Genomic DNA, 23,624 nt, shown 5'->3' with positions numbered 1-23,624 from the left:
CTTAGCAAAATTAATGAAATGAAGACTGTAGATAATACTGTTTTTGTAACTATGGATGTTAAGACTGTATATTCTATAATGCCCCATGAATTAGGGTAAACCTGGTTTGAAGAAACTTGATTTGATCTGTCTGTTTTACATGCTGACAGGGTGAAGGCTTCTACAGTTGTTATGAAATTAATTTAAATAATAATTTCATTCAATTTGAGGGCCAATATTTTAAACAGGTCACCAGGGTGGCCATGGGACATGTGTGCACCCCGAGTTTCACAAATTTAATAAAGGTATATTGGGAGAAAACATATGTGTTCAATAGTGTATTCAAATAGTGTTTGTTATTTTATACTTGGTTTTTGGATGATATATTTATTGTATGGAGAAATTCTTCAGAGAAACTACAAGAATTTATATTGTGCATTAATAATACCATGGATTTTTAAAATTCACACATATGGTCAATGAGGAGCATGTTGTATTTTTGGATGTGGAACTGAGAAAGAATATTAATAATTGTAGGGATATTAGTTTGAACATTCATAGAAAACCTCCCTTTTGTAATGGCTGCCTCCACTGTAGTAGCTGGCACCCAAAACATCAGAAAATAGCAGTTGTTAAAGGCCAGATTGTACGGCTAGCCAGAATGGTGTCAGAAATGGGATTTTTTATGAGGAATGCGTAAATGAACTTGATAAGTTTCTCAGAAGGGTTAATCTGGTAGAATTTTTATGTGAAATCAAAGAAGTAATCAATAAAAGAAAAAGTGTTTTCTATGCCCCAATTTAAAACACAAGTGGGTTAGAAATTTCTGGCAAACTAGTAGCATCACCTAAGGATATGACAGCTGAAAAAAAAAATGTTATAACTACATTTTTCCTAGACAGTAGACATATCGGGTAAGTGTCAAAGTCAAAACTCAAAGTAAACTTTATAGTCATTCAGAAATCACACAAGTGCAAAAACCGAATGAAATTCCGTACCTCCGGTCTCAATACATAGACAACATATAGACTATTTTCACAGACATTTACACATGTAACACCTAGCTATTACATCACAGACATGCAGGTCGACAGACTAATACTGCACATAATTAGAAACACATTTTAACACTTTTCAAACTGAACACTTACTTGCATGAGACTTTAGTATTTCACAGGTACTTTGTTAAGATATTGCATTGATCCTTGCACAGAAAGAGACATTTGAGTATTGCATTGTGAACATTAGAGTATTGCACTATGGTTAATTTATGAATTTGCATGTATTGCACAGATAAAAACCACACTCTCCAAAGCCAAGAACACAGCATCCATGGGACCTGACAACATCCCAGGCTGCGTTCTACATGAACTGCAGAATGGACTGGCACCCCACCTAAGCACCATGTTCAATCATAGCTTCATCTCAGGCTTTGTGCCCACTGAATGGCACACAGCAATGGTTATCCCACTCTACAAAGGGGAAGCCACCATGAACCTTGGGAACTAGCGCACCATTAGCCTAATGAGCCTGGTCTGCAAGGTCATGGACCGTATCATCATGGATCTTATACACAAAGACATTGGTAATCTCCAAACTCTGGACCCCACCCAGTTCGGGTTTGTAAAAGGCAGATCATGTCTCTTAAACCTGTTAGACTTCTTTGAAGCAGTCACCAAAGCTGTAGACGAGGGTAAGGCGGTTCACACAGCCTATCTAGATCTCGCCAAGGCTGTTGACACCATCCCCCACTCTGGAATTATAGATAAACTAGGTATAAATCCCTATGTCACAAGATGGGTTGCCAACTGGCTCATTGACAGAACCCACACTGTGAAAGTAGCAGACTCCAAATCTGACTTCAGACCAGTGACAAGTGGAGTACCACAGGGTTCAGTCCTGGGTCCTCTCCTGTTTGCTATCTACTTTTCTGAAATATAGGCTAACACAGAAGGTCTTTGGCTAATGAAGTTCGCAGATGACTGCAAACTAGGAGCCATAATTGAAACTCCTAACAATGTGGACATCCTACAAAATGGCCTCACAGAGACAGATGCCTGGTGTCAAAGCCATGGCCTTAAGCTCTGTAACCATGATCTACCACATAGGTGGTAGTCTACTTAACACCGAAAGTGTGATGAGAGACCTTGGGACACAGGTGGACAGTAGTCTCTCCTTTGATAATCACATCACCACAGTAGTCAGGAAATCCTTCTTCGTGGCACACCTCATCACAAAAGGTTTCTCATCCAGGAAAAAAGAGGTCATTGTTCCCCTCTACTCGTCACTCATTAGACCCATTACAGAGTACAATGCCCCTTTTGGTATGTACCTCACAAGACATCTACAACAACTGGAAAGGCCTCAGAAATACCTTACAAAGAGGATTACCAGCCTCAAACAAATGCCCTACGCAGACCATCTAAAAAAACTCCAGCTTTAATCAGTCGCATATCGCCTACTCAGAAGTGATCTCTGCCTATCATGCAAAGCTATGTCAAACCCATAGCTGTTGGACATGCTCAACTTAAAGAAATCCCAATCCCTCCGAGCTACACGCTCTAGGGACCTAAACCTTGTCACTACAACAAACAGAACATGCTGGAGGGATAGATTCCTGTCGCAGAGACTTCCCATACTCTGGAACAAACTACCTATCTATATCAAACAAAGCTCCTCATTAGCACTCTTCAAGAAAAATCTTGATTAGATGGGAAATAGGAAATTCACTCTGGGGATCACCTCTGTGGCTCTGCTCGACAAGGGCACAGGAAAATATTTTTCTTGGATGTCGAAAGCCAGGGTACCTTTTTGGCTAGGCTTATATAGGCCCTAGGGTCAATAGCCTAGTACCTACCTATGAACCTACAATTTTACTGCATTTCTACTGCCCCATATGGCCTACAAGTTACAGTCATGGTGAATATTGCACTAAGTATTAGGTGAGACTAGTAACGAGGTTCTTGCACAATTTGAGACAGTTTCTACTGATCCAGTTGGACATCATGGAGTGTAGTGGTTTCAGCAGCCTGATGACATTAGGGAAGAAGCTGTTCCTGAATCTTGTAGTTTTGCAATGTATGCTTCGGAAGCGCTTTCCAGATGATAGATGCAGGAACAGTCTGTAAGCAGGGTGAGTGCAGTCTTTAATTATTCTCCTGGCCCTGCTGAGACATCTGGAAAAGTACAAGTTGTGGAACTGGGATTTATTCAGGCTGGACAATTCCATACTGAATATAATGGGTGAAAGTCCATTTATAGTGTAATAAGGGATAGAGTGTTTAAAAACTTATTGGAACAAAATATAGGGTGGAAGAGAGACAATGTTAAAACTGGGTATGTTTAAATGTGGTCACTGCTCCCACTGTCCAAATGTAATCAAGGCAGACAACTTTGAAATCAGGGGGTGAAATACTATACTCAGAATCATTTCACTTGTGATACGAAAACAGTTATTTTATCTTGTAAGTAGAGATTCATGTTCTGCCTTTTATATAGGGAAATCTCTAAGGAAATTTAAGGAAAGAATTTATGAATATTGTTACATATCAAAAAAGACAGAACTACTAATGCCTTGTACAGGCAAATACAAGAGTTTAGTACACATAGATTTAGGTTTATGGCTATTAAACAAGTGAAAAAGGATGCCCATGGCTTTATTACTAATGGGCACTTAGATAAATGTGAATTCAGTTTGCAGCTCAAACTAAATGCCACATGCATCCCAGGCCTTAATAATTCATATTCATTATACCCGGTGTTAAAATTAAAATAATATAATGCCTAATGGTCAAACTACACTATTCAGGGGTATTGTGTAGATTACTTTAAGATACAATTTAGACTTAACTAACTTATATCTTTTATTGGTTTGATTATAGCATGCTTTTTAAAAATATATTTAATGGTGGTCAAACAAATGTATTTTAGTTCTGAAGAACTTCCATGGAAACTACTGATGGATCAAAAGTGCATAACTTATTTGTAAAGTGTTTTTTATATTTGTTATGTGAAGTGGAGTTATTAAAAGTGAAGATTTATTGATTGGTTCTAAGCATCTGTGGTATACTATACCACAGGTTTGTTTTGATTGTAACAGTTTAACCTTCTTTACCAACATGGCACTGTAATACCTTTTCATTCTTAGACAGTTAAACACTCATCGGTCCATGGATTTTAGAAGTGAGATAACTGATGACCAACCAAGTCCTTTTATGAAAGACCTATTATAGAAATGGCTTTACTTCTACTCTTCAAACCTAATGATAACTATGAAGTAAGGCAACTAAGAAAACTCCTCACATCTACAACATGGTGCTGGAAAAGTGTTCAAAATTATCCTGTCACAAATAATACACATTCTCTTCTACTTCAAACAACAGTCTGACAATCGCAAATCTCTGTAGAATCCATTTCATGAAAATTCTATAAACATTTACAGATAGGTTCATAGGCTGGTACTGGGCTATCTGCCCGAAGGCATATATCAGCCCAGCCACGTTGTGCGGTATTCACTGCCCCTTTAGTAGTTCCCTAGACCCTTGTACTAGCAACTAGTACCCTTGGCCCCTATCTAGTAGTGCTGTTGGTGTGATCCCTGGTGTGAACTTTCTGTTACCTATCCACTCGTCAAAGTTCCTCTTGAAGAGTGATAGTGAGGGGCTCTGTCTTATGTAGATCAGGACCCTGTTCCATAGTAAGGGAAGTCTCTGCGAAGGGAATCTATCCCTTCAGCATGTTCTATTCGTTGTTGTGTTGAGGTTTATATCCCTAGAGTGTGTAGATCGAGTAGATTTGGTTTTGCTAAGATGGAGCATGTTCAACAATTCTGGGTTGGACATGGCTCTGTACGTTAGACAGAGATCGCCTCTGAGAAAGCAGTATGCAACAGAGAACAGTCTTAGCTTTTTCAATCGTGCTGCACAGGGCAACTGTTTGAGGCCAGTAATCCTCTTGGTTAGGTACCTCTGTGGTCTCTCCAGCTGCTGGAGATGTCTAGCCAGGTACATTCCAATTGGTGCATTGTACTCAATAATGGGTCTGATGAGGGAAGAGTAGAGGGGCACCATTACATCCTTAGATCTTGATGCAAACCCTTTTGTGATCAGATGGGTTTATGCCCAGGCTGGTGAGCTTATCAATAATACCTGAATGGGGAATGGTGTCAAATGCTTTAGCAAGGTCAAGATAAGCCATGTGTACCTCCTTTCCTTTATCTATAGCCTGAGTAACTGTCTCAAAGAAATCCACCAGGTTCAGGAGGCATGATCTGCCCTTGACGAAGCCGAACTTTGTGGGGTCCAGTGACTGGAGGTTCCCAATCTCTCCGTTTATGAGTTCCATAATGATTTGCTCCATAGCCTTACAAATCAGACTGGTCAGGCTTATTGGTCGGTAGTTCCCAGGGTCAGTTGTGGCCCCACCTTGTGCAGCAGGACCACTGTTGCTGTGTGCCATTCTATGGGCACATATCCTGTGGAGAGGCTGAGATTGAACAGGGTATTAAGATGTGGTGTTAATTCCTTTTGGAGCTCGCGTATGACACAGCCTGGGACACCATCTGGTCCCATGGAGGCAGTGTTTTTAGCTTTAGATAGAGCCTTGTTAACCAACGTATCAGTAATAATTGGACTTACACAATCCCCTGGAATGGTAATAGGCCTTGTAGGTGGTGGTGGTGGTGGGGGGGGATTTGCACTGAACCTGTCAGCCAAGATGTTGGCAATGTCAGAAGGGTCAGTGTATTTTGTTCCATTTTGTACTAGCTCAGAACAGACCTGAGCATTGCCATTTAGGTTTTTGATGTAGCCATAGAAGGCCTTATGGTTATCCTTGGCATCCTTGGCAACTTTCTTTACAAAATTAGCTTTAGTTGACTTAATGAGGGCCCTCAATTTCTTACTAATGCTGATCAGGGATGATTTTTCTACTTGAGATTTGGCCTTTTTTTGTATAAGTCTCCTCCTTTTATTGTAAAGTTTGCTTATGGCCGGGGTCCACCAGACTGGTTTCTTCTTGCTTGAGGAAGGAGTTTTATTTGGGATATCATGGTCCATGCAATCCTGAATATGCATATAGAGTGCCTTGGTGTAGGATTCCGCATCCTGGATATCATTATCCTTATGCAAGGGAATAGTGAAGCTTTCCACTTCGGATGCAAGTAGTTTGAAGTTTGCTTTGGAAAGGTTTTTGACTATGGTTTCTTTGAATGGGGGAGGTGGAGGGGTGAGGATGTCCAGGGTTATCAGTTTGTGGTCCGATCTGACCAAGGAGGGAGTGATACTCCAGACTTTCCTGGTATAACTCATCCAAATGTTCTACAGTTTCATTTCAAAATTGCTCATATACACAGTGCTAAAATGCTTTGTAAACCAGGAACTGCAATACCTCATTACATCAACACGTCTTATAATCTTCATTCAATTTGAAGACTATCTAATTCTATTTTTGCTGCTAAAATATTACTAAAAGCCTTAGGGAAGGACAAGGCCCTTCTAAATAGAAAGACATTTGTATTGTTCACCTTCACAAAGGTGTCCCATCATGCACTTAAAAAAATATATATATATCTAGTCTCAGTACTCTACCTTGTTATGTCCCTGACATGGACAATGTAGAACACACATACCTACAAAACTAATTTATTTCACCGAACATGTTGCTAGAATGTTGCCATTTTTTTTCAACAAAAGGGTTTGCAGTAGATTTTGCTCTACCTGATGCTACACAATACTTTAGAATGTACCTTAACAACAAAAAAGTGTAATTCTACTTCATAGTATAACCTCTCAATAATACTATTAGTGTGGTTTGGTAGCTATCTGAAGAAACTTATTGGGAAATACGTTTTCCCCTTAATAACAAAATTGTATAAACTGAAGAAGACACAATGGATGACTTATGAAATTAAAGCCCTGCTAAATAGTTATGACGATGCCTAGCATGTATGGAAATCTAACAAGGAAACACTTCACTGAGCTTTGTAGCTTTGATAAGCAAGAAATAAAATACCATAAAAGTCAAGTAATGTCATCAAATCAAACTCCCTAAGAAACAGCTCTAAACATTTCTGGAAATAAATTGATCTGCTAACTGGTCATAATTAAGCATTTGCTTTTTACATAGCTACATTTCAACTCATCCCAGCAGATTTCCTCAAAGACTTCAACAACTTCCATCATCTTAGTCCTACCAACAGACAATCACCACCTAGCACTCCTACTCCTGCACTTTAACATATACTCCATTATTTTCATTTAAGGTTAACAGAATCAGACATTGATCTACTGCTTGGACAAATCCAAGGTGACATCCTCTCTGATGTTGACAATCTATGTACTTGATTTATATATCACTAGAGACATTTCAATTCTCTTTCAATATATATACTTTCTATACTGTTTTCAAAACATTATGCTAATTAAATGTATGACAGCCATATTAAAATCATTACCCAAACAACCTAAACTCTCCAAAGTTTTGCACTGCCATCCAATTTCCATACTTCCCATGTTGAGTAAAATAGTAGAAAAAAATATCTACACAGGTCTCACAACACATATGCCAATACCGACTCCTATCCTGAAACAGCAAGGTTGCTGGAGCTGAATGTAGTGCTATAACAGCACTCTGGACTTTAACAGTATGCATATAGCAGTCAGTTTTATGAACCTAACTAGACCATTCCCTCCTGTTAATCATTCCATTCTAACAGATTATCTGGTATAAATTTGAATTAATTTCATTGTCATTCCCTGGGTCCACAACTATCTCACTCATCAAACCACCTACTTTTCAACTTAAGGTATCCCTCAAGGGTCCATACTAGCCCCCATATTATTTTCTATCTTCATGAACAATATTCCACTAGATTTACTCCCATGTTCCTCTCTTACTTCATGTTGGCAACATTGATTTGCTCTGTTCTAACCAATCAGTGCTAATACTGTAATGAGAATTACAGTCAGATTTTAAACCTATCCCTTAAAGGATCAAAACACTTCTACTTAACTCTTCTAAAATAAATAATAAAAAAAAAACATTGCTGTTTTGAATTTAGCCACAGGCTCTGTAAAATCTTGAACTCTTTACTTATTGTGGGCCACAACAGCTGGCCACTAGAGAATATTGATTATTTTAAATATCTTTGAATCTGGCTTGAGCCATCTCTTAATTGTCATCTTTATCTAGAAAACTACTAGAAGAAAACTTAACTCCCTCTTGTTCTGGGTCAAGAACATTTCCTGCTTGCTATATCTTGCCATTAAAACAGACATAGGCAAAAGCTTCTTGCGTTCCTAAAGGTCTTCCTAGTAGCTGTAGACTTTAACAGTAATACCACAACCATTAATTCCATTTCCAGTAAAATCTACCAACTCGTTACCTTACCCATAGTAAGAAATTCACTGTAAAATGCTTCAAAAATGGTTTCCTGTCAAAGTGCTGGCCTTCTAATTGGCTCACAATTACTTAAAATTCTAAATAATCACAAATCTCTTCTTTACCCTATAGATTTACAAGATGGACACCATCCTACAATTTTAGATATCAGTATAACTCAGAACCGCTTCTTCATTTCCTCAACTCTAAGGTTCACTGACCAGACTTAGGATCAGTAAGACCCGATCATAATTCTTTATAGTGCATGGAGCTTTATGTGCTTCATGTGCTTCTAGGTGCAAAAAAAAAAAGCCAAGTATTTTGTCATAAAACACTTAGTAGACACTGTCAAACAGGTAGTGTAATGCAGTCCCTTATATTTACACTCACCTTTCATGCCTCTTTACTGTCCACTTTTCATAGAATGTACAGATTATTGCTTCATACTTTGGTCAGTTCCTCATAAAATTTGTGGTTTTGAGACAGGCCACTTAGGATTGCAGTAATTAAATTATGACACACATTTAAGTTTCAAACTCCGTATCATTTAGAAAATATTCTGTTATTCTAACTACCTTTATGTTTTTAAAAGGAAGTTTGGGAACACTTTGTTGGTACAGAGAGCAGGCACAAACAAATATTTTGTTCTGCTGTTGCATTTGCTGAATAGTACTGGCAGATTTTACTGCCAAGCACTGAAGCCAGCTATAACAATATAAGCAGTGGGTGCTTAACAATTGTTAAGGTCAGGTCTCGCGCCATTCTGGCACTTAACTGGTTTGTCTTTTTCCGAATATTGGAGAGTAATCAGCCCACTCCATGCACTACACTTTTATTATGTCACAAGTGAGAGTTCTAATATATAACATTGCAATCTTGGTCCTGATCACTAGTGCCCTTGGCTGTAAAATGTTTTGACAGAAAGTGCAGATATTCAAAAAAGGGCTTTAGCACAGTATGGTTTGTTCTCTGTCCATGCAATCTCAATTTATATTTAAACAGAAAAGTCAGAGATTGCTTCATGTTAAGATAAGATGTCAGATCCATTCTGAACTCTTGTATATCCTTCTCTGACTGTGATTGCTGATGTCTGCTTTGTGATTATCCTGATAGGGATCATCACAATCAGTTTCATCCTAAACCGTATCTCAGGGAAATGTAAAAACCTTGTGCAAACTAAACTTGAATTAATGTTTGTGCTTTCTGCTTAAAATGGGTAACACAGAGTTAGAAAACTACATGGAATTAAAAATCTCCATGTATTGGAATATGTTAGCCCATTAGAAGTACTATAATTGATTTATTTATTGCTTATGATTACATGGTTTGTTTTTACAGTGTCTGAAGGGGCTACTTGTAACATACTTGGTCAAATTATTTCAAAGATTTCTTTCTTGCTGAAGACAGACATTTGTGGTGTTATTTGATTCCTTGCATAGAATACAATAATCGCCATAACACATGTTTTGAACAGATCTGCCTTTACAGTATTTTAGTTGAAGTGATTCATTGGGGTATTGTTCATTAAAAATATATCATCATTCAAGAAATGATGAAAAATGTAGGATTTGTGGCCACTTCTACAACTTGTTATAAGAACACTTCCACACTTTTCAACAGAATAATTGTCAGTTTGTTGTCATTTCAAGATGAACAGACTGAGGCCATTATGGGATGATTCATTCACAGAAGCTTTATTGTCTTGAGCCATGCTTACATTTAGGAAAAGCTACTTAACACACATACATACATGCAGCCCTTACCTTTGAGCAAATACATGTCCTTATTGAAATGTCAAGGACTTAAATGCAGATTCCGAAACAATGAAAAAATGATCTAAAACACAAGAGAAAAAAGCCCTAGAATAGCTCTTCTCCTTTAAACTTGTTTTATTTTTTTTTTGCAAGCATCCCTGCACCCACTCCCCCAAACTTATATATATTGACTCCAAGATTTTCATACCTTGGGGAAAAGGGACTGTTCCCAAAAATGGCAATCTTAGACTTAGTATATGTAAGTCTAGATTTTCAGTTATTCATCTTGGATTCATTATCTTGCATCTTGAGATTTCAAATTGTTGCCATAAATACAACTGCAAAGGATCTACGCAGTGCTGTGGCAGGCTCAGACACAGCTGTCTGTCCCTTGATGAAAACACCACTTTCACAGTTTGGTTCAGTGAGGCAGACTTTATTAATTTATTCATGTATTTATCTATTTATTTATTATATTTTGTTAACTGGATAAGTGAACTGGTATAAAGACCATTTTAGCATAACCCCAAGCCACTGGGCATTAACAGAAGTACAGGCATTTCACAGTTGCAAATAGTGTTTCATACTTTGACATTTTCAGTGTGGTGATACAATAAACCCATGTGATGTTACATAGATTGTTTGATATTTTCATTTTATATATTTTTTTAGTGTTATCTATTTCTTAACCAGGATAGCCCAGTGGGCCAAGTATTCCTTTTCAGGGGAAATCCAGGATCACTGTTTATTTAAGTGACTTGCTCAGAGTCACAAAGTAGACAAATGGAGATGTAAGGAATCAAACCTTTTGCCCTTGATTACAGGAAGCCCCTGATTAAGAGCTCAGAACCTTAACCCTCGGTGCTAATTGCCTCATTAATGCTGAAAATATTGTGTGATTGATGTGATACTGCCCATTTCAGTATTAGATTTGATAGTATGCAGTTAGAAGTTCAAAAGAAAAACAGGAATTGAAGCAACCGAAGAAAAAAAAGATAACTTTATTTATATTTACATATATACATTATTGTTGCCAATTAGCATTCTTCCACTTCTAGCATCTTGAAACATGCAAGGGTTTAATGTGAATTCCAGTTGAGAAGGACAAATCCACTGAACAGGAATTAGCCTGTATGTCTGCAGCAATGCCCTTGAATTTGTTTTGTGAGGTGGGTTAGTGACTTTTTTTGTTTTCCTGAATGCAGGGTAGACTGTCTGAGATCTAGGGACCCTGGCAGAGAATTCCATGCTTCTGACCAGATGTCAGAAAATGCTTTTTCACCTAAGGCATTTTTACAGGGTGGACATGATGGTAAAATGGAACTATATGTAGTGGATCTGAATTAATATGCAGATACCTTGATATGTATCTCTGAGGTGGAAGGAATGACATTTATTAAAGAGAAGTTTAAAGCTGAGTGAGTTAAGATTGAGTACAACTCTTGCAGAAATTTGTTACCAACTGACTTGCCTGCAAAGTAAGGAAATAGTGTTGGTAACAGTGAATTGTGTAATGAAACAAAAAATATATTTAATTAGCAACAATTTGCAATGTTGAAGTGTTGCAAGAGGAATTCAGATCAATAATGTGAAGACATGTAAAAACAAAGCAGCAGATTAAAAGGAAAACATTGGTTGTGTCTTAATTGTGTTCCTAAACAACCATAATCACTAGTTTTGGCTCTTTTTATTCACAAACAGCCCATTTAGAATACGTCCCTTCTGAAAGGTCCATCTCTTCTGACATAAATAAATAAATAAACTAATAAATAAATAAATAAATCACACACAAACTGTCTAAAGTTATAATGATTATTTTCATAAGTTCCCCACAGTTACACTGTCCCTAAAAAAACATTAATAATTGTTTAACTGTGTAACAGTTGTGGTGGATACCTTTCCTGAACAGACCACTGCCACATGGTAAACAGCAACTTTCTGACTTGCTCACCTCTGATATTTGCCTGTAATCAAGACCAAAAAGTGGCTGCATTAATATATTTCATGTAGTTGTTCCTTGATGTATAGATTCATAGGTTCATAGGTTGGTACTGGGCTATCTGCCCGAAGGCATATATTAGCCCAGCCACGTTGTGCGGTATTCACCGCCCCTTTAGTAGTTGCCTAGACCCTTGTACTAGCAGCTAGTACCCTTGGCCCCTATCTAGTAGTGCTGTTAGTGTGATCCCCTTTGTGAACTTTCTGTTACCCATCCACTCATCAAGGTTCCTCTTGAAGAGTGATAGTGAGGGGCTCTGTCTTATGTAGATTGGGACCCTGTTCCATAGTAAGGGAAGTCTCTGCGAAGGGAATCTATCCCTCCAGCATGTTCTATTTATTGTTGTGTTGAGGTTTATATCCCTAGAGCGTGTAGCTCGAGTAGATTTGGTTTTGCTAAGATGGAGCATGTTCAACAATTCTGGGTTGGACATGGCTCTGTACGTTAGACAGAGATCACCTCTGAGAAAGTTGTATGCAACAGAGAACAGTCTTAGCTTTTTCAATCGTGCTGCACAGGGCAACTGTTTGAGGCCAGTAATCCTCTTGGTTTGGTACCTTTGTGGTCTTGATGCAAACCCTTTCATAATCAGATGGGTCACATAGAAGGATTTTCTAGCCACTTTGGCAACATGGTTATCAAAGGAAAGCTGACTATCTACTTGGGTCCCTAGATCCCTTATTTCTTCAGATTTCAGGGGATTACCTCCTATGTTGTAGTTTGCGGGTACTCTGTTTTTTTCCAAAGGGGATTACTATGCATTTTTTGCATTTAGCTTGAACTGCTCTTCACAAACAATGCATATCAATGACCAGCTAAGAATTATTTCTTGTATGGATCCTGTATTCCCACCTCCCAACCCAAAAATAACCATATTTTTACACTTTTCCAACCCTCAGATGTTTGATAATGTGTATATGTATGTATATATATATATATATATATATATATATATATATATATATGTATACATATATATATATATATATATATATATATATATATATATATATGGATCTACTTTAATTCACTGAAAAGACATTTCACTGAATTTCAGTTCACCCACACCACATCGCTGAAAGCTCAAATCACTGAAAACTCATTTCACTAAATCACATTTCACTGAATGCAGAGTACTGTAAGGCAAGTAAAATGTATATGCCCTTTTCCGCACTGTAGTGTGATCCTGGAATTAGTGTATACATAGTTAGAGGGGGTGTGGCGGGTGTAGCCCCCCCACCTAGTTTGCTTTTATATTTATGAATCTCCTTTCACTGAACGCTAAGAATAAACTAGGTGGGGGACTTCCCCCATACTACCATTCACTAACGAGGAATCAAAGATTTCTGGATCGGCATTACAGAAACTGGAAAAGACACTTTCTACCATCTTATGTTTGTGAAAGTGCCAATCCACATTTTGATAGTAAACCTACAGAAAGCTGTTTGTGATGGTGGGCATTTATCCTTCATTAGTTTTTGCATCACAGTCAAATGAGGTATGAATAGCAAAGTAGCTATAACTGCTAGAAGGGGGGGGGGCTATCTGTGAATGAAATTAGCATACCCACTTGTTTGTTCAGTTTGTTTATTTGTTTATCAATTAAATTTTCTTTACTAGGGTAGTACACTGATCAATATTGATCAATTTCAAGCTTATCACAGATGAGCTATTTTAAACAACCTGGCTTTACAGGACAATTGTGCATTTGTATAAAATGAGTTGGAATAACTGGTCTGCTTTATATTTGTATGACTCATACTTGAAATACATTAGTGTTTCCATAATTTCATTTATTTATTTATTTGACATTTGTTAACCGGGTTAGTCCAACTGGGTAGAGAGGAGACCCGAGGAGAAAAGCTCCACAAAACAGTAAAATATGAATGGATACAGGAAAACAAAATTATAACAATAACAAAGTATACAAAGAAGAAAATTCTTAAAGCATAAATCTAAAAACTGTAACATTTTATACATACTTTTTTTTATGTTAGACAGGATTAGTATGAGTGAAGTTGAGTCATAAGAGAAAGAAAATGTCAACAGTTTGAGATAGGAAAATAGCTAAAAGGAGAGGCTGAAGTGTGGGGGAGAGGCAGAGAAATAGACCAAGTTAGAAATAGTATACAAAGTGATAGTAGGTAGGATTTAAATGAAAGACTATAGTAGATAGGAATTAAGTGAATGACTTTTGAGTGGGAGATTGGCAGGTAGAGATAATAGGGGGTAGGAAGAGAAATACAGAGGTAGGATTGGAAGATAGGAATATATGATTATTTTGGGTCATTGCAAACGCATAGCCATTCCTTCTGGTAGGCAGCTTTTAGTGCAGTTTTAAAGGAGGTCTAGTTAGTGATAGATCTGATGTGAGGTGGAAGTTTGTTCCAGACTTTTGCACTGGAGTAGCTAAACAGTAGTTTGCCAACGTTTTTGTTGGGCATATAAACTTGTAGTAGGTTTTGTTGAGAGCTGCAAAGTGTGCGGTTGGGAGTGTACAGCTGGATGAGTGAGGAGAGAGAGAGGCAAAAAGAAGGATTGTATAAGACAGAATGAGCTATGAGGAGCTGGAATAATAGAATCTGGTGGCGAAATTCCAACCACTGCAGGTTTTTTAAGGCTACACAGTGATGGGTGTGGTAGGTTAGGTTTGATGCAAATCTTGCAATTTTGTTATAAGTAATTTCCAATTTAGACAGAAGATTAGATTGAAGGTTTGTGAGTATAGGGGCTCCATAGAGTAATGTGGGGAGAAGGAAGGCTTGGGCAAGGGAAAGTCTGGAGGAATGGGTGAGGAATTTTTTTATATCTGTAAAGGAGTCCAAGTTTTTGGTGAGTCTTTTTAATGGATTGTTGAATGTGAAGATCAAACGTAAGGTGGTCATCGATAGTAATGCCAAGGAGTTTTGTGCGAGGCTCAGTAGAGATGGATATGTTATTCAAGGATGAGACAGAAAATGTAGTTTTATGGCATTGGAGAGTGAGAATTTGTTTTCTTAGGGTTAGTACCAGTTGGTTAGTAGCAAGCCACTTTTTGACAGAGTGGAGGGAGTCTTGGGTGAGGGTATGGAGGTGAGTAATGTCACTAGAGGAGGAGATGACAGTGGAATCATCAGCATATTAAGTAATAGTAGAGAGTGGGCAAGAAGAGTGAAGGTCATTAATAAAGATATTGAAAAGTAGGGGTCCAAGGATGGAGCCTTGGGGGAACTCGGTTTGAACAGTTAAAAAGGGAGATAAGCTCGATTGCCATTTGACCACCTGATAACGATATGACAGGTAGCTGGAGACCCAAGATAGAGTAGAGTTACAAAGGTTTAGTGAAGCTAGTTTGGATAGTAGTATTCTGTGGGAAATGGTGTTGAAGACTTTGGAAAGATTGAGAAACAAGCAGGAGACTAATTCATTATTTTCACGGGAATTTGCACTGTTGTTTATGAAGGCTATAAGAGTGGCAGCAGTACTATGTTTAGGGCAAAAGCCATGCTGGGATGGGGTGAGAAGGTTCTCAAGAAGTAGGTGATCAAGGAGCTGTTTGTGGATGCATTTTTCTAACATTTTAGACAGAGGGGATAGGATAGCAATTGGTCTGAAATTTGAGGGGTCAGTTGCATTGCTACCTTTGTGAAGGAGTATGACATAGAATTTTTTCCAGATATTAGGCATAGTGTTTTCCTGAATGGATCTATTGATTAATATTGAAATGGGGAAAGCAACTAAGTTGGCAGCTATTTTTAGGAATTGTGGAAGTAAATTATCTATTGATGGGGAACAAGTTTTAAAATTAGAGAGAAGGGACTTGATGTACATACTGGAGACAGGTTTGAGAGAAGATGGTAGAGAAGGAAGAAATAGGATGTGCAGGGTCAGAGACAGAGTTACCTTTAGTCAGGTTGCGGATTTGTCAATAAAGAAGGAATTGAGGAAAGCAGTGGTGTCTGAAGGAGAGCTGTTAGGGCAGGGGTTGGGGAAGATGGACATCCTGGATGCAATAGCTTATTTACAGATTTCCAGAATTTTGGGAGATTACAGTGAGGGTTATTGAGTGGTTGTTGGAAAAAGTTTTGTTTATCGAGGGTAACCTTTTATTTGGTTAAGTTACGGAGCTGTCTGTAATTATGAAGACTGGTGGGGGATTTGGATTTATTCCATTTTTTTCCATGCACTATCTCTTTTTCATGAGTGTCCTGGTGGCTTGAGTTAGCCAGGGAGCAATTTGATTCTTAGTTTCCTAATGGGTACAAGAGAGTTGAGTATTTCAAGGAAGAAGTTGTTAAATGATAGTACTGTATCTTCAAGGGGAAGATGGAAGAGGAAGGACCAGTTGATGGAAGAGAGCAGATGGTTGAAAGTATCAAGGTTAAAGCTGGAGGGTTTTTGACAATCATTATAAAGCTGGGGTTTATGAAGTTGGGGACAGTGTATAGTAGTGAAGGTAGGATGGTGATCACTTAGGGAAATCTGTCAGGGTCGAAGAATTATGATAAAGATTGGGGCTGGATGTGAGGATCTAGTCCAGAGTGGATCCTAAACTGGTGCATTTGTTAATCTCAGTTGGGCTATAGATTTAGCTGGGAGAAGCCAGAGACATGAATGGAGAAGTTTGGGAAATCAGTAACAATGGCATTCCAATCAATATTTACATCACTCATAATAATGGTTTCATGGGAGATGTTTTGAGAGATCCAGGAGAGCAGGTGTTCAAGGATAGGGATATTATTACCTAGGGGGATGTAAATGGATGCAATGGCAAGCTTTTTATGTGTGTTAATTACACAGTCGGCTATGAGAATTTTTGCTGGGTGAAAGTCTGAAGCAATAATTGAGAGAAGGTATAGAGTAAGTTGACTGGAGTATAGAATTACAACACCTCCACCTTTCTTTTTAAGGTAATTTTGGCGGAGAATATTATAGCCTGGTGGAAATATTTCATTCTTAGATATATGGGGTTTGAGCCATATTTCTGAAAGACACAAAATACCAGGGGTATGTGTGGACAGCCAGGCATGAAAGAGAGATACTTTGTTAGTGATGCTCTGAATATTCATAGCTATAAAAAGAAAGATTTTTGGTGGGAGTGGAAGAGGGAGGCTGGGAAGATATTTTAGTTTTGGGATTCTGAAGGTGTGCAAGACAAGCAGGGAGAGAGAAGCTTTGGCTGGGTTCAGGGTTTGGGTGTATGTCACCTGATAGCAATAATTTAGCAATAGGCAGTCAAAGGGAGGGAAGGGGGTTAATTTGGAGGTAGTGTCTTATCTTGAACTTGCCTGGAATTGTAGGAGGATGGAAGTGTTTGAAGGTATGTAAGGCAGTGTTTGACTGACAGAAAAGAGATGGGGCTATATGGAAAGAATGGGTAGTAGCGGGAGTGACTGGGGGGAGGTAATAGTAGGAGATGAGTTAATAGGTGGGAGAGTGAGTAGATAAGAGGTGGGGGAAGAGATTAGTGGGAGAATGGATGTGGTAAGGATAAGCAGTAGAAGGTGTATTATAAGGCCTGATTTAGAGGTAGACATAATGAGGGAGGTTGGGAGGTGTGTGGGAGGTAATTGAGTAGGAAGAATTAGAACAAGAGGTAGGGAGAAGAAAGGTATATGTAGTACTGTGGATTAAATTAGGTATGTGAGAAGTGCTAGATAGTTGGTGAGTGTAGGAGGAAGTAGAAGTGTGGGGAAGGCTATGGTCAAACTAGGTATGTTGGAAGAGCTAAGTGATTGGTGAGTGTAGGAGGAAGTGGAAGGATAGGGGAGGGTGAAGTCAAAGGAGGAAAAGTATAAATTAAATACAAGTGGGGGTAGTTTAGGGGAGCAGAACGAGCCTGAGTGTAGCGAGAGTGAATGGAGCAGGATGGCACAGCTGGATGAGGTGAGGAGATGGTCCAGAAACAATCAGTGTACTTTCATACAGGATGGTATGCTAGTCTATAACTTGTGGGTTGCTGGAAGTGGGATTGACAGAGTGAAACCAGAGAGTTCAGGCACCTAGGCCCTATGTCCAGTTGACAGGGAAGGCACTTTGTAGGTAAGTGAGGTGTAACACTAAAGATAATAGAGTTGGGGAAGATTGAAGGAGTCTCAGGGAGTGCAGCTGAGGTGAGTCATGCTACCGTGTGTATAGTGCCATCTAGTGGGGAGTGAGAGGAAATACTAACACTAAGAAAGAAGGTTAGGGAAAGTGAATGCTCTTAGGATTTCTTAGTGAGTGTGCAGCCCTAGCAGAGTCTGTGACACAAAACTAAGTCCTAAGAGTGTAGGATGTTTCTTTTTATAGGCGGTTTAGTAGTACCAGCTATAATATCAGGACTAGGGCCCACAGTATTTGCTAGACAAAAGCTGCAGATATGTTGTTCAGTGGAGAGGCTTGTGTTCCATGCATCTATACAGCTAGGGAGCCTGTAATTTGTTCTCCAAACATTTAGAGTGGTGCCTTCCAAAAATACAACAAATTCAGGCTAGTACATTCCAAAAAAAAGCAACAAATTCAGGCTGGTGGGAGGGGGCTAGATCAGCACTTGTTCCGGTTATGGAGCAGCTGAAAGAGAAGAAAGAAAACACAGTATAGAAGGTAAGCCAGTTGCACAGAGAGAAGTAAAACATTCATAACTGTAGTGAAGGAGATGGGACTAGAGGCTCTGTACAAGATGGAATACAGTATGTGAGGGGCTACTAAACACCAGAATTAAAAAGAGAATAAGACGGAAAAAAGAAAACAAAAGAAAATAATGAAACAGGATGCAGCATATGTGCATGCATGAGATAGTGTAAAGCTAGGGGTGAATGGTATAGTGGAAGAAAAGGGAGGGCAGAGAGAAGTAAGGGAAGAGGATAGCTTTTAAACAGGGAGAAAGGGGTAAAACCAAGATAGTAGACCTGGAAAGTAGGAGCAAGAAAGATGGTGGGGGGAAGTGACCAACTGACTAAGGAGCAGTTGCAGCTAAAAGTGCTGCAATTGGTCAGTTCAGACAGAAATAGTTAGGAGATGGAGAAGTTTATCAGGAGAAAATAAAGGTAGTGTGGGCAGAAATAAGGCCAGTGCAATTACAGTAGTGTAGGCAGAAATAAGGCTAGTGCAATAACAGCAGAAAATTGTAGTCAAAACACAGTAACAAATAAAATGCCTGTTTGAACTAATAAAACATACATCTCTTAAGGCTGAAACATTGCAAGGAGTACACTATCAGGATCCCCCGACCAATAATACTTATAGGCAGGGTTAAACACAGTGTATCACAGGCTACAATGCATTAAGCAAGTCAAAACATATGCATGTAATAATTGCAATCAAACAATAGTGCATATATTTAACAACAATATACATTTATGATTATTATATAATTATTTATCTATTTTACTGCAATCAGATATCTGAGGTGTATAGAGTCAACAATGAGGCAATAATTGCAAGTACTATTAGTGGATGACAATGTCTGACTTTGGCTGTCATGATCAAGTTAAACAGTCATTAGTATGGCTTTGCAGGTCTACTGTACATTTGTGTAAAGCAAGTTGGAATACTTTGCTGCGGCTACTTACTTGAACATTTAAGGTTTACACAGTCAAGTGCCTGCAGTTGATGGGTATGGAAAACAGTGGATTATAATGACAGCAACTTTGGTGATCTTAAATCAGAAAGGAAAATATAAAAAGAAAGAAATAAAAGAAAATAAATGAGCATCTATGTATGGTACTAAGAAAAGTATGGTTTGAAAACTGCCCAGTGCCCAAGGTCAACTTAATCTGCCACTGCCTCTGATGTCTCCTTCTTTTTTTGCCTTTTTCCCTACATCAGTGTCATCTCTAGTGAATCCTGTCTTCGCATTAAATAACTGAAGCATTTGAGTTTTAGTTTTACTGTTAAGCCTTCCAGTGAACAACCTGGATTTATTTTCATAACTATCGACTGATTTGATCTTCTTGGAGTCTATGGAATTCTTAAAAGGGTTCTCCAATACCACAGTTCAAATGCAACAATTTTCTAGTATGCAGCCTTACTTATTGTTCAACTCTAATAGCCATTCGTTACTACAGGGAAAACCATAGCTTTGACTATATGGACTTTTGTTGACAATGTGATCTGTTTGCTCTTTAAATTCTTATCCTGATGTGTCAGTTGTCCTTCCAAAAAGCAAGCATAGTTTAATTTCATGGCTTCAGTCACCATCTAGAGAGATCTGTGAGACTATGAAAATAAAATTTGTCACTGTTTCCTCTTCTTCCCCATCTGTTTGCAAAACAAATTGATAGGACTAGATGACATAATTTTATGCTGAGCTCTAAGCCAGCTTGTGCAATACCTTTCACAACAGGCTCTTCAATTATTCCTCACATTTATCTTGAGGCTGCTAACCTTTCTCTCAGAAATGTAGAGTGCAACATCTGATTCATCTATCTAACCCAACACTTTGCAGTCTATATTTGTCACAGAAACTTAATAATCAGGGTGACAATACAAAGCCTTGTCATACATAATCAGGGTGACAATACATAGCCTTGTCATACATAATCAGGGTGACAACACATAGCCTTGTCATACATAATCAGGGTGACAACACATAGCCTTGTCATACATAATCAGGGTGACAATACATAGCCTTGTCATACATAATCAGGGTGACAACACATAGCCTTGTCATACATAATCAGGGTGACAATACATAGCCTTGTCATACGTAATCAGGGTGACAATACATAGCCTTGTCATACATAATCAGGGTGACAATACATAGCCTTGTCATACGTAATCAGGGTGACAATACATAGCCTTGTCATACTCCTTTCCCAGTCTTGAACTGCTTGGTTATTCCATATTCAGTTTTAACTGTTTGCTTCTTGTTCTGTGTACAGATTCTTTAGATGGCAAATAAGTTGACCTAGTATCCCAGTTTCTCTACGACATACCCACAGGTTGTTATGGTTCACCTAGTCAAGGGCTTTATAGTTGACAATTAAGCAACATTAAATATTTTTCCGGAATTGCCTTGCTTTCTCCATTATCCAGTGATGTTGGTAATTTGATCTCTGGTGCCTCTGCTCCTTCTAAAACTAGCTTGTACAGCTAGCAGTTTTCATTCCATATATTTTTGAAATCTAGATTGCAGAATCTTGAGCATTAACTTGCTAGTATGTGAAACAGTTGCAGTTTCAGTAGTTTGAACACTGTTTAGCATCACTGTTTTCTAGCAATGGAATATAAAGTGACCTTTTCCAATACAATGGCCACTGCCATATTTTCCAAATTCATTGGCAAATTCCAAGCTGGACTGCAGCATCATTTTGCAGTATTTTAAGCAATTCAGCTAGAATTCCAGCACTTGCTGCAACCCTGTTATTAGCAAGACTTGCTACGGCCTATTTAACTTCTCTCTCCAAGACATTTAGTTCTAGGTCAGAAAATATATTATCATATGCATTAGGGACTTTAAAACAAGAAAAAATATCTATGACAATGAGATATGAGGTCAACAACATTCCATGGTAGATAGAGCACCTGAAGAACTATGGACAGGCGTCTGTATTATTATCAACAGTAGTTGCACATTTGGAAAGACTTAGCAGCCTCAGACATGAGGCAAAACAAAGTGGCCATACAAAATGGGTGGTTAGTTCTATTGCCCCTTTGGGTCTGCTCCAAAGGCTTCAGTTTGGTGCATGTACTTGGCAACTGTAATTGAAAGATATCGTGGTCAATGAATACTCTTTCTCTCCTTCTCTATTTCCAGTGATTGATTAGTTGATCAATCCACCCATCCATCATTCCATTCTTTAATAGATCCATTTTCGGAGCTTGCTTTATAATATTTCAATATCATGGGGACACTACAAATTATCTGAGCAACCAATTGGTGTAACGCATTAAAACTTGCTCTGATCAGGGTGTTGATCTTTCTGTCTATCTGTTTATCTCTCTTACAGGCAATTTTGAAGAGCACTAGTTCACCTACTGCATGTGTTTGGGAGGTTAGAGGAAACTGGAACATTCAGATAAAAATTAATGTAGATGTAAAGATGGCATGCATACAGACTCTACATAGAAGGCATTCCTAGCTGAGAAATGAACCAATGAACTTCTTGTTGGAACGTGACAGGTCTACTCACCATAACTTGTGTTGTTCCCATCTTTAATTCTTTCTCACTCTCTCTTTCTCTTGCTCTTTCTAACTTTCATATTTATAGTAGAAGTGGGTAAAGGTCCTTCTTGGTACCACCTTATTGACAACTGTCAATATAATAGAAAATTATAAAGTCTGGAAAATTTATGTCTAGGGAAATTGGTATACTAGTGACTTTAAAATGAAAATAATGCAGTACTGCAAAGCTGAAAAGATTTGACTGGCAGGAAACAAACAAAATTCTTCAAAATAAATATTGAAATTGTTGGCCTAATAGAAAATGGTGTTGTAGCAAATATACTGATGCAGTAGGCAAATCTTGTTTAATAGACAAACAATAGAAACCTTGCAGTGGGTCCATAAATTAAACTATGCTAATTTGTTTATAACGCATGCCTCTGCAGCAGTATGGATTCTTTAGCAGTGGTAGAAAATGAAATTATTACAGCAGCAAAGACTCATTAAAATCAATATGATTCGCTTAATAAGAGATAAGTAAGTGATAACTATATAATGTTAGTTAAGATAATGACAGCAAAAAACAATAAGTGGATCTGAAGCAGCTTGTGGCCTGAAAGCCAAATACCAATAATACATGTAGCAGTATATAGCATTGCATGGGAGACAAAGGGACAGGTATCACCAATAAAACAGAGCTATCATGATGACACTGTATACATTATCTGTTAGCTTGTAGCTGCTGAGATAATTCATGCAGTTATTGAAGAAGAGTTAGTAAAATGAAAATTACACTGTGGAGCCAGTTCTGAGAGTTTAATTGTATTATATTATAAATAGTGAACTCTTGACTCTGAAGTCAAGGCCAGTGTCCAGGGCCACTGGCTGACCAAGTTTGTCAATGACAGCAAAGTACAGAATCCCCAATGACACAATTACCCTTCAAGAAAGCCTGACACAGACTAATTTACTGTTGTCAGAGCCATGGCCTAAACCTCAATGCCAAGAAATGCATAATAGCATCCTTTAGGAAGATGGCTACCCTTGGACGGACAATACCACATTGATAATACACCCCTAAGAGTAGACCCTGTAGTCAGAGATTTGGGAATGCATGTAGACAGTAGCCTTGCTTTTCACCTTTGTGTGTCTACAGTAGTAAGGAAATCATTTTATAATGTGCAAGTTAAAAGCACGGGTATGGCATCTAGGTCCAAGGATGTTATTGTTCCACTGTACTCGGCCCTTATCAGACCAATCATTCAGTACAACTCCCTCTTTGATATATACCTAACCAGGCATATGCAGCAACTGGAGTGTCCACAGGGTTTACTCACAAAACAAATGCATGGTCTAAACAACGTGTGTTATGTGGACTGCCTCAAAGCCCTATTCTTGTACTTGGTCTCCTACAAATTGCTAAGAGGCAGTCTATGCCTGACCTGTA

At 38.3% G+C, this 23,624-nt stretch overlaps 1 protein-coding gene across 2 annotated transcripts in view; it reads left to right on the top strand.

Annotated features, from left to right (window-relative positions):
• LOC122793640 (anoctamin-7-like) overlaps positions 1-23,624 on the top strand; it is a 2,355,351-nt gene that overhangs the window by 1,807,795 nt on the left and 523,932 nt on the right. The window lies entirely within an intron of this gene.

The sequence above is a fragment of the Protopterus annectens genome, chromosome 2.part0, assembly GCF_019279795.1.
Source record: "Protopterus annectens isolate FY-2018-M chromosome 2.part0, PAN1.0, whole genome shotgun sequence".
Lineage (NCBI taxonomy): Eukaryota > Metazoa > Chordata > Ceratodontiformes > Protopteridae > Protopterus > Protopterus annectens.
The sequence above is the reverse complement of the archived record's forward strand: the minus strand, read 5'-3'. Positions and strand labels throughout refer to the sequence as shown.